The sequence below is a fragment of the Anomaloglossus baeobatrachus genome, chromosome 10 (genome assembly GCF_048569485.1).
Source record: "Anomaloglossus baeobatrachus isolate aAnoBae1 chromosome 10, aAnoBae1.hap1, whole genome shotgun sequence".
NCBI classification, from domain to species: domain Eukaryota; kingdom Metazoa; phylum Chordata; class Amphibia; order Anura; family Aromobatidae; genus Anomaloglossus; species Anomaloglossus baeobatrachus.
The window spans coordinates 121,877,870-121,890,243 of NC_134362.1; the positions used below are offsets into that span (position 1 = coordinate 121,877,870).

The 12,374-nt window shown below is 47.8% G+C and overlaps 1 pseudogene; it reads right to left on the bottom strand.

The window, feature by feature from the left end:
* Positions 1 to 8,706: 8,706 nt before the first annotated feature.
* On the bottom strand, positions 8,707 to 8,912 carry LOC142255532 (U2 spliceosomal RNA; annotated as a pseudogene).
* Positions 8,913 to 12,374: the final 3,462 nt, after the last annotated feature.

Below are 12,374 nucleotides of genomic sequence, written 5' to 3' on the forward strand. Positions count from 1 at the left end.
GACTGGTAATAGAATCTGCTTACAATGTATTGTTGACTTGTGTTTAGCTCAAAGAAAGAGAATCTTTCTGGATATGTACTCTGGGCACATTAGAACCCAAGGGCTTAAACCGTGAATATGAAGTAAAGACTTGATTCATTGGGCCGTGCACCATGTCACCAAGTGTCCAATTGCATTGTCCAATGGCTCACAATGGTTATGCGTTTTCATTGGATGGATAATTGAAGCCATGTTTTTTTCCTTTCTGTTGGGTTTGTTGTGTGAGTAGCCTATAGGATTAAGTTGGTTACCGCAGGCAGTGGATTTAACTTCCTGTCTTTGGTCCAGTGGTAGATGGATTGTCTGGTCTATGAGCTGTTATTGGTTTGAATGCAGGTGAATGCCCATGGGCTGCTTATGACTGTGTAAAATAGTATTGATTCATGATGGATTTCAGACTACATGTAGATATCTTCAGTCTTTCTATCCACATCATTTAAATGAACATTATCCATGCAGCTTGAAATCCATCCAATAAGAGAAGCAACCTTGTACAACCAATCTGATAAGGGCACAGTATATCCTAAGGGAAGGTTATGGCGGATGCAGGAAGATGCGCACTACACCCTACCATGCTCAAACCAATGGTTATCAACCTGCTCAGGACTTTACCCCATATTCCAGATGTGGCCTTACAAGTGATTTATAGAGGGTTAACAATACGTTGGGATCACCGGATCTAATCTCCCTTTTTATACACCCTAAAATCTTGTTTGCTTTAGAATAAACAATAACATCATAAAGGTATAAGATGACGCCATTATTAGCGTCACCATACCGCTACTCTGCCTTCTAAAACGGTCTCTGCTCAAAACCAAACATGATGCATTGCAGGCGGAGCGCGATGAGTTGCAGCAAGAAACAGTAGTGGGTGTGGGTGATAACACACAGCCCAGCCTCGTCTCATCACAACGTGCAGTGGAGGACTATGACGAGGAGGAGGATGAAGACATGGAGCAAATCTCCGGCCAAATTGAGGATATGACATGCACACCAGTCATATCCTCGGTTCAGCGTGGCTGGCCAGAGGACAGGGTAGATGAGGAGGAGGAGGAGGAGGAGGAGGAGGACAGCATGTTCAGTCAACGTGTTGGTCAGGCTACTGAAGTCCTGGCTGTTAAGAGTCTGGCGCACATGGCTGACTTTATGGTAAGCTGCCTGTCTCGTGACCCTCGCGTTAAGAACATCTTGGCCGACAATCATTACTGGTTGGTAACACTGTTAGACCCACGCTACAAGGAGAACTTTATGTCTCTTATTCCCGAGGCGGAGAGGTCAACCAAAATGCAGCAGTTCCGGAAGGCCATAGTCACGGAAGTAGGCAAAGCATTCCCCTCACAAAACGCTAGCGGCATAGGTCAGGAATCAGTGGACAACCAAGGCGTACAGCCGAGAGAGGCACAAGTCCAATCCGCCAGAGGTAGGGGAACAGTCTTTAAGATGTGGGACAGTTTTCTCAGCCCCTCACGTACCACAGCCCCTGAGGTGCGGGGTAGTGCCACAAGAAATCCTAAGTTTGCCCAGATGCTCAAGGAGTACCTTGCAGATCGAACAACTGTACTCCGACATTCCTCTGTGCCTTACAATTATTGGGTATCCAAGGTGGACACGTGGCATGAATTGGCTCTCTACGCCTTGGAAGTCCTGGCCTGCCCTGCCGCTAGCGTTTTGTCAGAGCGTGTTTTTAGTGCCGCAGGTGGAATCATTACAGATAAACGCACCCGCCTGTCAACTGAAAATGCTGACAGGCTGACTCTGATCAAGATGAACAAGGGTTGGATTGGGCCAGACTTCACCACACCACCAGCAAATGAGAGCGGAATTTAAAGTTTGTAACGGGAATTTGCCATGTACCTCCAGTCACCCATGGGTACACACTTCTGGACTTTGGATAATCGCTGGACTGCTCCTCCTTCTCCTCATGCGCCACCATGATGACCGTTACAAGAGTTAGGCCTTTGTTTCAGGTATACCCCCAGTGGTAAATTTTTTCGCCCATTCTTTGCAGAATGGACATTACAACGACAGGAGACCCGCTCCTTTGCAATGGGAACAATGTTTTGAGGCCCTCATGCACGTCTCTATGCAGGGACAACGTGGAGCCTCCCAATTTTTGGCTGCCCTGCCAAAGGGCTATACTATAATACACCCACTTCCTGACAATGGACACTTAATGTTTTGAGGCCCTCATGCACGTCTCTATCCAGGGACAACGTGGAGCCTCCCAATTTTTGGCTGCCCTGCCAAAGGGCTATACTACAAAAGACCCACTTCCTGACAATGGACACTTAATGTTTTGAGGCCCTCATGCACGTCTCTATCCAGGGACAACGTGGAGCCTCCCAATTTTTGGCTGCCCTGCCTAAGGGCTATACTATAATACACCCACTTCCTGACAATGGACACTTAATGTTTTGAGGCCCTCATGCACGTCTCTATCCAGGGACAACGTGGAGCCTCCCAATTTTTGGCTGCCCTGCCAAAGGGCTATACTATAATACACCCACTTCCTGACAATGGACACTTAATGTTTTGAGGCCCTCATGCACGTCTCTATCCAGGGACAACGTGGAGCCTCCCAATTTTTGGCTGCCCTGCCAAAGGGCTATACTACAAAAGACCCACTTCCTTCCAATGGGCACTTCAGGTTTACAGGCCCTCATGCACGTCTCTATCCAGGGACAACGTGGAGCCTCCCAATTTTTGGCTGCCCTGCCTAAGGGCTATACTATAATACACCCACTTCCTGACAATGGACACTTAATGTTTTGAGGCCCTCATGCATGTCTCTATCCAGGGACAACGTGGAGCCTCCCAATTTTTGGCTGCCCTGCCAAAGGGCTATACTACAAAAGACCCACTTCCTTCCAATGGGCACTTCAGGTTTACAGGCCCTCATGCACGTCTCTATCCAGGGACAACGTGGAGCCTCCCAATTTTTGGCTGCCCTGCCAAAGGGCTATACTACAAAAGACCCACTTCCTTCCAATGGGCACTTCAGGTTTACAGGCCCTCATGCAAGTCTCTATCCAGGGACAACGTGGAGCCTCCCAATTTTTGGCTGCCCTGCCTAAGGGCTATACTATAATACACCCACTTCCTGACACTGGACACTTAATGTTTTGAGGCCCTCATGCACGTCTCTATCCAGGGACAACGTGGAGCCTCCCAATTTTTGGCTGCCCTGCCTAAGGGCTATACTACAATAGACCCACTTCCTTACAATGGGCACTTCAGGTTTACAGGCCATCATGCACGTCTGTATGCAGGGGCATTGGTGAACCTCACAATTTTGGACTGCCCTGGCAAAGGAAAATACTACAAAGACTCAGTTCCTCAAAATGGGCACATTAGACTCAGAGGCCTTTATGTACGTCTCTTCTCAGGGACATCGGAGTGCCACACAATGTTTTACGTAAAATCTTTCATGTATTGATCTCAAAAAGTAACATACATTAGCTCTATCTCACTATTGGGTATGTGCCCTTAACATTTCCGCTATGAAAAATCATTTTGGTGTCATTTTGGAAGGTTTTCTGGTGAGTCCGTAAAAATGGCGTAAAACGCGGACAAAATTATTCAAAGCTGTGACTTTTGAGTGATAAATGCTTCAAGGGGTCTTCCCCATGCTGTTGCCATGTCATTTGAGCACTCTTCGGAGACTTTTGTGCCATTTTTAGGGTTTCTACATGCTGCCGGTGGTCATTTCACAAAAATACTCGGGTCTCCCATAGGATAACATTGGGCTCGGTGCTCGGGCCGAGTACACGAGTATCTTGGGAGGCTCGGCCCGAGCTTCGAGCACCCGAGCTTTTTAGTACTCGCTCATCACTACTAATAAACCTAAAAAATAAAAATAAATTGAATAAAAATCATGAATGTTGTGTTATAACAGGAAATTCGGTGTAAGAATGAATATCCGGGATGAGAGTTCAGCGAATGAGTTATAGAAATTGTTACAAAAAGGAGTGTGTACGGTTTATGCGTAAATTTTCAGAATGCGTACATGAAAATTATATGTATGTGAGAATGTCCCCCATGCTTTGTAAAAAGTTATTTATGAAAATGTAAATAAAATATATAAAAATGCCTAATTATTTATAATTTATGAGAAAGATATATATGTATGGAAGAATGTTATAAGGTGTCCAAGAACCATAAAGAAAAAGGGTGCATATATAATGTTAGAGGTCTAGAGTTCCACCAGGCTATATCACCCCTAAAGAAATAGAAAGAAGACCTTACTACCTGTGTACCCCAAAAAAAGCTATATTTCTTAGCCAGGATTATGGTGGAGATATGCACAAGTGAAATAAGAATATAAAGTAATACAATAAGATTATAAAACCAATATGTGTGCATTCATGCACCACCCGGTACGCTACCCTTGCCAAATTGCTCACTCTAGATCCCCACACGATCCATGAAGCCGTTCCCCCGGTCACACCGCCTGCTGCCGGTTCCCACTCATCCCTGGGGGAGTTAGGCGAGTGGTATCGAGAGCTACATGTCGGCACTGATGATACCCCCATACACCACAAGGAAGGGGTATACCGGGTGGTACAGGAGTATGAGCGGGTTTTTAGCAAGCACCCTCTAGATTTTGGGCAGATTAAAGGGGTTCAACACCACATCCCTACCGGTACACACTCCCCTATTAAAGAGAGATACAGGCCTATTCCCCCTGCGCACTACCAATGCGCCAAAGACATATTGAGGAACATGAAGGAGGCAGGGGTTATTAGGGACAGCTGTAGTCCCTGGGCCGCTCCGTTGGTGCTGGTTAAGAAGAAGTATGGCACCATGCGGATGTGTGTGGATTACCGGAAGATTAACCAGATAACGCATAAGGATGCTTACCCTCTGCCCCGCATCAAAGAGTCCCTGGCCTCGCTGAGAACCGCTAACTACTTCTCCACCCTTGACCTCACCAGCGGGTACTGGCAGGTGGCCGTGGCACCGGAAGACCGAGAGAAGACTGCCTATGGGACCGTTTTGCTGTACTTGGATGATGTGATTGTGTACTCACAGACGTATGAAGCCCACCTGGAGCACCTAGCCGAGGTGTTCGCGTCCCTTGCCAAGTATGGGATGAAGTTGAAGCCCTCAAAGTGTCATCTGCTGAAACCCAGAGTGCAGTACCTAGGACATGTGGTTGGTGCGGAAGGTGTCGCCCCCAACCCCGAGAAGATCACCGCCATCCAAGACTGGCCGAGACCGACCACAGTGAGGGAAGTGAGGCAGTTTCTGGGCCTGGTGGGATATTACCGTCGCTTCATTAAGGGGTACACAAAGATGGCTGCCCCCATGCAAGACCTCCTCGTAGGACAGACCAAGGGTGGTAGATCCCTAGTAGCCCCATTGGTGTGGGAAGAAAAGCATGAGGAATCCTTCCGCCAGCTGAGAACAGCCCTGACCGGAGAGGAAATCCTAGCGTACCCTGACTACAGCCGCCCATTCATCCTCTACACCGACGCCAGCAATGTGGGCTTGGGGGCTGTTCTATCCCAGGTCCAAGACAGAAGGGAAAAGGTAATAGCTTATGCTAGCCGAAAACTCCGACCGACTGAGAGGAACCCTGAGAACTACATCTCCTTCAAGCTTGAGCTCTTGGCACTGGTGTGGGCTATCACCGAGCGGTTCCGCCATTACCTGGCAGCAGCCAAGTTCACCGCGTACACAGACAATAACCTGCTGACCCATCTAGATACGGCCAAGCTGGGCGCGTTGGAGCAGCGGTGGGTGACCAGGTTAGCCAACTACGATTTCACCATCAAGTACCGGGCCGGCCGTACCAACGTCAATGCCAATGCACTCTCCCGGATGCCCCACCTGTCGGAAGAGGGGCCAGAGGATGATGACCTCGAAGAGATCGAGTTGCCTGCATTTCACCGGCCATTCACTGAGAAGGTGCACGTCTACCAACAACGGGTGAACCTGGATCCGCTGCCCCGACAGGACTGGCAGGAAGCTCAGGACCAGGCACCTGCTGTCCGCCTGGTCAAGACTCTAGTGGAACAGGGTTCTGCTGGGATAGACCCTGCTGCCCCTGCCGAAGCCCAACGTCTGTGGCAAGAACGGACCCGGCTATACCTACACCAGGGGAAGTTGTATCGCGAGCTGATTAATCCAAAGACTCACGAGAAGATCCGCCAGCTGGTGATTCCCCAGGCTAACGTGCCCACCGTCCTGCAAGCATACCATGATGGTGCAGTGCACTTCGGGTGGAAGAAGCTAGAGATGTTGTTAAGAGAGCGGTTCTATTGGAGTGGAATGCGGGAATCTGTGGAGGCCTGGTGCCGAGAATGTGGCCCTTGCGCATTGAGAAGGAAGGACGAGGCCAGCCAGAAGGCACCCCTACACCCGATCATTACACACCAACCGCTGGAGCTGGTTGCCCTTGACCATGTAAAGCTCACCCCCAGCCGAAGTGGGTACACCTACGCTCTGACCATCGTAGACCACTACTCGAGGTTCCTGGTGGTTGTCCCAGTTAAGGACTTAACCGGCCGCACCGCTGCTAAGGCTTTCCAGGCTTATTTCTGTTGACCGCATTGGTACCCGGAGAGGGTGCTTACCGACCAGGAGAGGCTGATTTGGGAGGATGGGCCTGGAGGAAAGGGATGGCCTAGGCCCGCCACTACCGTAACCGGTGGCGATCCTCCGGGGGTTCAGGGGTCCCCTTGGACGTGGGCCCCCTGAAAGAGACAGAACCCGCTCGGGCAACTTGGTGCTGGACTGGGGTCAAGGGGTGCTGCCCGCTTCTTAGGGGCAGCATCAGGGCCAGGTTGTTTGGGTGGGAGAAGAGCGGAAGCTGTACCGTTGTAAAATGTTTATGATGCTTTTACATGTTTTACCGTTTTATTCTTTTTCAGTTGTGAAAATAAAACCGGTGATGGACGGGCAGCCCGCGGACGGTCTGCATTTTGCTATAGGGGAATGTGGCGCCCTGGACAAGCCAGGTCGTCACAGGTACTACACCAACACACTCTACACTCCGGCTAGGCACACCGAAGCTAAACACAAATCCTAGTTGCCTTCCTCCAGGGGCTGATGTCCACACCAGGGGGTGGGCCAGGCGGTTGATCCCACCCACCGAGGAGTTCACAGTCCTGGAGGCGGGAAAAGGAGTAAGATTAGAGATCAGTTTTGGAGTTAGAGAAGTGAAGAGGAGAGGAGACTGACCGTGTCCGGGTGTGTGGCCCGGGCACTCAGCAAGGTTGGCAGACGGTGGTGACCTTCTGCAGGAGAGGCTGATTGGAGTGAACCGTACGGACCGGGGATGGGCGGTGGCCCGCCGGTACCAGATCGGGGAGTGAAGAGAAGCCAGCACCATCCGGCAGGGCCTACGGACCCCGACCAGGCTAGGAGTCGCCGTAAAACCGGTCAAATCCGTTAGCGACAGGAACCTCCAGGGTTTCCCAGCAGTCAAGACCCGATTGAAGGCAACAGCTCACACCGTAGAGGGAAGCACAGTCACCGCCAAGGCTACAGTTCCCAGGGCCAGAGCCTGCGGGCAAAAGGGGCTCCCTCAGCATCCATCCAAGCTGGGGAGCGGGTTACCGGTGGGAAGCCCGCTAGATTTTGGGGGAATAAAAGGGGTCCAACACCACATCCCCACAGGTGCACACCCACCCATCAAAGAGAGCTATAAGCCAATACCACCTTCACATTGCCAGTGTACCAAGGACATGTTGAGCAACATGAAGGCGGCTGGGGTTATCCGTGACAGTTGTAGCCTTTGGGCAGCTCTGTTGATCCTGTTAAAAAAGAAGGACGGCACCACTCCCCGTATTGAGGAATTGCTAGCTGCATTGAGAACTGCAAATTATTTTTCTACCCTTGATCTCACTAGTCACTATTGGCAAGTGTCCGTTGCTGAGGCAGACCGGGAGAAGACCGCCTTCGCCACCCCTATGGGTCTCTGCGAGTTCAAAAGCATGCCCTTCGAGCTGTGCAATGCGCCAGGAACCTTCCAGAGGCTGATGGAATGCTGCTTGGGACAAGATTTTAGGGTGTATAAAAAGGGAGATTAGATCCCGTGATCCCAACGTATTGTTACACCTCTATAAATCACTTGTAAGGCTACATCTGGAATATGGGAACCAGTTTTGGGCTCCACATTTTAAAAAGGACATTCAGAAGTTAGAGTCAGTTCAAAGGTGGGCAACTAGACTACTACAAGGAATGGAAGGCCTCCCATATGATGACAAGTTGAAAAAGTTATTAAGTGATTATTGGCTGCAATGGGGCTTTCTGGCTGGTGCCAGCCTCTCTTCTTAGCACACAGGAACCACAATCCCTACACCATGCTTCAATGGATTCTCTCATCCCAGCCCAGTAAAACTACATATTTTACACAGTCATAAGCAGCCAAAAGGGATCTATTCTATTCAATTGCAAATGATCTAGATAAGACTGAGAATAAGATACTGCACGGGACATAGCAGAGTTGGTCAAGTTGAGTGGAGATGAGTTTGCTATTTGGCACAGCTTTTTGCATCAATAAAGCAAGTAAAAGGTGTGAAAGATAAAAAAAAGGGTGAAAGTGTGAAAAGTGAATTGGCCAAATTGAGGTGCATATAAAGTTTTTGCTTTCTTTCAATTCACTAATGGGGCTCATTTGAATCAGGTGAATTGAGTTCTGCTTTTGGAAACTGGGTTAAGAAGGGGTGCACCGGTCCTGGAGGTACTGCAATACCAGGTCAATGCGTGGAGTGGACAGAGCAAGATTTTTTCCATCTCCTTGTTCTAAAAATCCATTTAATATATGGTCCCCAGAGAGGGGACGTATCAGATATTAAACTGATAAGAACAGATTTAATTTTTTTTTTTTCTGTTTATCAGTAGGACTTCAAAATAACAAAGGTGATCACCTCCCGTTGCCTGGGAACCGTCCAGGCACAAGAGGGCTATGTGTCACCAGAAGGCGCACACACTTCCTCAAGGCCGGCAGACGTGCAATCCCAGGCACCTTCCAGTACCGACCAAGGTAGCGTCCTCCGAAACTACACTTGATCTTAGCCAAAAGGCCGAGAAGCTATAACCCGAATTGGTTACGGCCTTGAGTGGCACCCTGGCCTATACCGGACACATCTTAGGGAGAGGGAGACAAACCCACGCCTACAGAAGACATTTTGTCACCCAAGCCAACCCTTGAAAAGGCTGTTTTGCAGAGCAAAAACAAGAAGAATGGTGCTTTTTGCAGCCGCCGCCCACTGCAATGAATCTGAATAACTCCTCCTTTTGGACACAAGCACCTCCCCTCCCCCTTGCAGTCTTTCCAATTCATGATACAAAAAGACGGACGGACAGGACAGGACAGGACAGGCTGCCTGACTTTCCGTCACTGCCACTCTTTGCCATCCTTGTCCGTAGAAAGCCCTTTCATCATCCCCAAACCCTAATCTTTTCCCTTCCCTTCCCAGATGCGTCTCACTCCCTTTCATTAGGAAGTGAGCGCAGCCTTTTCTCCGTTCTGCACATGCGCGACGTTAAACACAAATGCGCAGGCGTGCGTTCCATTACCCTCACTGCATTCCACTCCCATACAGGAAGTGGGCGCAGCTATTACTACGGTCGCACATAAAAGAACCCACGGCCACCACTGCACATAGCTGACTCCACCACAGGACACCCACTTCTACACCAACGCAGGTAAGACAGGATCGGCACCTCTATGCTCCCGTTACAATCAGGCTCAGTCACCATGTGATAACGCTCTCAACTCTTTAGTTGCAGGCTCCCCTTGCTTCACCTCCACTGGCTGTGCTGCCATTTCCTCTCCCACCTGGAAGGTATACTTTATTCCACTATTTTCCTGTTTCTCTCTTCCCCCTTTTCCCATAACCTACTTTTATCTGCATTTGTGGGGTATCTATATGCTATTTACATCATAGTTTTATTCATTAATATGGAAGGGAAGAGTGCCCATGAGAGTGTTGAACTGCGGAGAGCAAGAGATTAAGCTGCTCCGATTTGCCACCATTGATAAGCTGTTCTCAGTAGATACACTTGCTATCCAAACAGCAGCATCCACCATTGCTTCAGCCCACCCATTCAGTGACAGCTCACCAAGTCAGCCATAGGAGTGGTGTAAGGAATTACACGTAGGCACTGACTCCACACCTTCACATCACAAGAAGGGGGTCTACAGGCTAGTGCAAGAATACGAGCAAGTCTTCAGCAAACATCCGCTAGACTTTTGAAGAATAAAAGGGGTCAAACACTACATCCCCACAAGTGCACACCCACCCATCAAAGAGAGATATAAGCCAAAACTACCTGCACATTACCAGTGTACCAAGGACATGTTGAGCAACATGAAGGAGGCTGGGGTTATCCGTGACAGTTGTAGCCTCTGGGCAGCTCCGTTGGTCCTGTTAAAGAAGAAGGACAGCACCACTCCCCTGTATTGAGGAATAGCTAGCTGCATTGAGAACTGCAAATTATTTTTCTACCCTTGATCTCACTAGTCGCTATTGGCAAGTGTCCGTTGCTGAGGCAGACCGGGAGAAGACCGCCTTTGCCACCCCGATGGGTCTCTGCGAGTTCAAAAGCATGCCCTTCGAGCTGTGCAATTTGCCAGGAACCTTCCAGAGGCTGATGGAATGCTGCTTGGGACACCGAAACTTTGAAACGGTACTGCTATACCTTTATGATGTTATTGTTTATTCTAAAGCAAACAAGATTTTAGGGTGTATAAAAAGGGAGATTAGATCCGGTGATCCCAACGTATTGTTACCCCTCTATAAATCACTTGTAAGGCCACATCTGGAATATGGGGTAAAGTCCTGAGCAGGTTGATAACCATTGGTTTGAGCATGGTAGGGTGTAGTGCGCATCTTCCTGCATCGGTAAAAGCTGCAGAAGTCCTTGAAGATTTCCGCTTCAAAGGCTGTGCCTTGATCTGTGAGGACTCTCTCTGAGTAGCCATGAGGTCTGCATAAGTGTGCTTGGAAGACCTTCGCTGCAGTATGGGCCATTAGATCTTTGACTTGTACCACAACCATAAATCTCGAGTAGTTGTCTACCATCGTAAGTGCATACGTGAGCTCGCCTCGATATTCTGCAACAAAACTCCCTTTTTCGATTTCAGTTTCAGCAAACACTCCTCTTCCTGTAGAAAATATTTATCATTACCTAAGACAGTCATTCTAATGCATGACAATATTAAGGCAATTTAGTTAAAACTTGTTTTAACTCACCTTTAAGGGGATTGATGTATTTCATGGTCAATCCAGGTTTGTCAGTGATGGCACTGACATAATGTATGGCGTCTTTTTCGGGCGTTATCCTTTGCCTTTTCATTGTGAAAATCCAGTTGCCTATATCAAAGCAAATTCTACTACTTGTAAAGTATGCAGAAAATGAAATGTAGAACATATAACATCAACTGCTTAGGAACGCATCATAGGTTAGTACTTAAAAGGATATTGTCATGTTCTAGTCATAATGCAAGCTGGACATTTTTCATGTTACCCTGTAATCGCCGGCCTGTTCTAATGCTCACAAGCCAAGATATAGGCTCAGCTGCTAAGGCTTCCCTCTGCCTTCTGAATGAAACTTGAATATGTCTGGGTCACTGTGTATATAGCAGGTGCTCAGAAAAAATAAGAGTCAATTCAATAGAAATAGCTCTGGCACACTATAGTGATCAATAACGTAAGAAAAGAACTCTTGGAATGCTGAAAATTCTTTATTTGTGCAAAAGGATAATTCATCCAACGTTTCGACCTTGTTTTTAGGTCTTTATCAAGGATAAAGTTATCTAAGATCATAAAGGGTTACAAAACCATATAAACACGTAATTAGTACATAGTACAACATAACAGTACAATATATTGCTACTTGAGAGTACAATGGGTCAAATGACCATGATGCACATACAAAAAATTTTTCCAAAGCCATAGTGAAAACATTTGTACTGAGGAAAGAAAATTTCCACATGACCTATCTGGAGAAACATTCTGGATCAAACAACCAAAAATAGTCAAGCAGGTAAATACACACCTATATGGATAACAGGATGATATGTGTTCAATTGTATAGCGTCATTGCCATTAAGGTACAAATGGAAAACTTGCAATCCTATATAGTGAAGGAAATGAACACATATCATATCAAAGAACACAGGAACATGGGTGTGAGAAAAACCTCAATGTTTATACTTTGTTCTTTATAATGGTGTGAACATGTATATGTCTCAGTACCTTATGCACTTGAGAATTCTAGTGAGTAGATCATGAAAGCCTATTTCAGAACTGGAATCGGTAAATAATTGTAGGTGGAATCTAAATGAAAAGATGGTACAAGTGTTATCATGACACGTGGGC